Here is a 3546-nt window from a genome sequence, read left to right on the forward strand (position 1 = left end):
TGCCCAATTTTTGTGGCTACAAGGTACAAAACTTGACCGTTTGTATGTTGCTGATATGCTGTGGTGCGTTTTCACCAAACATGGTGCTGTGCATTATGGTCATTGATCCAGAAGTCTTGATTTGTACAAATGCAACATTACAAAATTGAGTCATGCCGCCATATTCCTTTTATAGAGAAGAGTCTTTCTTCAGGCAATCCTTCCAAAGAAATCATGCTTGGCTAACAAATGCATTTCTTTTGAATTTTTGTTGTATTTGTACATGAAAAAAAATTATAATTCCTTTTTAGTTGAAGCAAGACTTAGGGTTTATATACATAAAGAACTTCTGGTTAGCTGCTCTCTGTTATCATTTTACTGTCTCAGAATATTATGTAGACACAAGCCTTTATGAAAAATACTATTTGATGTGTTTTTGGCTCTTAGAGTAGAGAACAAATTTTGATTATTAAAAAAAGACAGGCTACTGCTTCAATGTGTGAAAACTCTCAAACAGGAGCTAACTTCTGGTTATGCTGCCCATTTATCTGCATTAGATACTGTTGGTGGAAATTGCAGTTTTGTTGCTGTACCCTCTTGGTTAATGTTTAGTATATGCATAATATATTTCCTTCTCCCTGCATTGTTTTAAAAGATTTTCTTTAAACCAGCCTTGTCATATCAATTTAAAAACAAAGTAGGTTCTTACTGCTCATGCTGGGTTTTTTTTGTTTTTTGTTTTTTCTTTTCCAGTTTCTTTTCCCTTTCATATGAAAAATGTTTTACTAATTTGTGTTGCTCTCTGAATGCTCAGACTATAAATCATTCTTTACCTCTCTGTCTTGGACAACAACAAAACAGTTTTTGCTGAGTCAGTTCCACAACTTCTAATGTTCACTACTCTCATTTTTATTCCTGCCAAAAACTAAAATTTACTAACATTTTTTACCTCACTAAAAGCAGCCTCACTGGAAACTCAAGCTGACTTTTAAAACATTTTGCAGCGGTACTCACATCCACATTTTTTCCACTCATGATCAGATGAGCTATAGATAAACATTCATGGAAATTTATTTGTGGAGCTTTCCTTTTACAAAACCTGAGAATCAGTGGTGTATGAAGCTGAGGCAAATGGCTTTTTGAAGGATTCTTACTTTGCATAAAGGCCTTTACATATGAGACTAATTGTTTGGTATTCGTTCACTTTCTGACCTTTATCACCCTCTGATTTCTTTTCTGCATGTTGTGCTTAGCTTACTGTTTGCTGAGTGGGAACCTCCCACCAAATATAATTATTTTTACTCTTTTTTACTCTTAGATTTTTTTTGCATTTACAGTCAGCAGCTAAATTTGTATGTGTAACCTGGACGTGTGTCCCTCTATCTATAAAGAGATGATCTATACTGCTCGCCCAAGTGCAATGTCTACAATATCCGAATCTAGGTTTGGGAAGGAGATTGGCGGTAGCAACTCTGTAAGAGCAATGAGACTTCCAACCCACATAACACGCACGACCACAGGTTTATGAAACAAAGTTTGCTTTATATATTTCCTTTTGGATCAGTTCCCTTTGCTCATCCTCAATGTAGGGATACCTTCAAATGCAGTAACCATCTCAAATGCATCACAAAAATAATTGAAACAATCAAAATAGATGTAAGACAAGAAACACAATATTTCAACACCCCAAAGAAAAGGAAAAAGAAAAGAAAATGAGTCTGTGGTGGCCAGTGCGATCCTCTATGCTGTTGCATGCTGGGGGAGCAGGCTGAGGGTCGCAGATGCCAACAGACTTAATAAACTGATCCGTAAGGCCAGCAATGTTGTGGGGATGGAGCTGGACTCCCTCAAGGTGGTGTCGGAGAGGCGGATGCTGTCCAAGATAAAGACAATGTTGGATAACACCTCCCACCCACTCCATGACATGTTGGTCAGTCACAGGAGCTCGTTCAGTGAGAGACTGAGATTACCGAAAAGCACCACTGAACGACACAGGAAATCATTCCTGCCTGTGGCCATCTCCCTGTACAACGCATCCACTTAACACACTGTTTGCTGCTACAACTACACGTTTCTTTTCCAAATATTTATTTATAAGTGACTTATGTATGTATGTATGTATATATATGTATATATTGTACTATTCTTAGTTAGCGTATTGTCTGTCTTGTCTTAATGTTGGTTTAAAATGGAGCACTGTAACAAAAAATAATTTCCCCCAGGGATCAATAAAGTATTCTGATTCTGATTCTGATTCTGATGTGAGTGTCCAGTTCCTTATGGTGTCAGTTTATTCAGTTACCCACTGTCCTGGGTTAAGAACTGAAAACGACCTGAATCTCAGGCGGAGAAAAAGTAGCAAAGAAAATGATAAGGTATCTCTCAGGTGGGCTTCCTTTTGTTTTTTTCCCTACCGCCCTCCTGGTACGGCAGGCATCAACGTGTCGGCGTCCTGACACAGAGAAGGCCTCCACAGCAGCAACAGTGTCTTAGACCCACGATACCAGCTCCTCACTTGGCACCCATGGAACTGTACCTCAAAAAAAAACCAGTCTGCACACAAATACGCAGAATGTTAGATGTCCACATTCCTTAAATGTCCTTGTTCCTAATGTCCTTGGTTCTTTTGAAATATTAAAATAAATCTGCATCTTGTGACACATTAAAAGTAAATACACCGGTATTACTGTGCATCACCCGCAGTTACAGTAACAGCACAGCTATTGCACGTGAACTGCGCATAACCACTTAGCTGGCCGCGGCTGAACTAGCAGGCCCAAGAAAGTAAAAACATTAGACACTCATAATAAACAAAACTGTCACAACATTGCAATACTATGAAAACACATCTTAAACATCATTAAACACATTTACTACTATTCTGACTGGTTAGTTATTTTTTCCAGTGCATTGAACTGCAATAGCGGTGCTAAGTGAGCTAGGCTAACTCACCAGAATAGTTCAAAAAGTTCAAAGAAATACTCCGGCTCCTTTCAGGTAGGTACCCGTCTGTGGTTCACCGCTAACGACAGCTCTCTCACAAATGTTAATTAAACCTCTTTCCTCTCTTTCAACTGGAAAAAACCGTGCTCCGCGGCAGCATGGAGTTTTTCCTTGCCGTCCTTTTTCCTCTACACCACACCTTCATGCACACGGAGCTGCAGATGGTGCCTTCAGGGCAAGCCCGGAAATTAAACTATCAGACAAGGACTACGATGCATTCAAAGAACCCTGTACTTCTGATTGCTGTAAATCTTACCAGGGTTACATTCTCCCCCTCTAGACTGCATGAGTCCCAGCATGCATACCTGCCCCTACCGGTACAGACACATGTGAAATAGCAGCCCCTAAAGCCTGAAAGAATGAACTAATGGCCAAGGTTAAAGGCTCCCCCAGCTCATCGTAGGTGAGTTTCCGAGGCGGACGTCTCTCCCTAGTAGAACGCCGGACACTTGCGTTCTCAGACTCTTGACTCTCAGATACTACATTGTCAGTGTCTGCAACTACAGGGTCTGTGGTGATGAGATCTGTGTTCTCTTCATCAGGTGAGATTTGTGTCACATCAGG

The 3546-nt window shown here is 40.1% G+C and overlaps 1 long non-coding RNA gene across 1 annotated transcript; it reads right to left on the reverse strand.

Moving 5' to 3' along the window:
- Nucleotides 1-2256: 2256 nt before the first annotated feature.
- Nucleotides 2257-3120, reverse strand: LOC146660926 (uncharacterized). The gene is made up of 2 exons (XR_014913465.1): nucleotides 2932-3120; nucleotides 2257-2532 (listed from the first exon to the last, which is right to left on the reverse strand). It is a non-coding gene; the product is annotated as an uncharacterized LOC146660926 (long non-coding RNA).
- Between the last annotated feature and the right edge of the window lie 426 nt (nucleotides 3121-3546).

The sequence above is a fragment of the Rhamphochromis longiceps genome, linkage group LG10, assembly GCF_057381845.1.
Source record: "Rhamphochromis longiceps isolate RC_006_pf linkage group LG10, R_longiceps_female_GT1.1, whole genome shotgun sequence".
NCBI lineage: Eukaryota > Metazoa > Chordata > Actinopteri > Cichliformes > Cichlidae > Rhamphochromis > Rhamphochromis longiceps.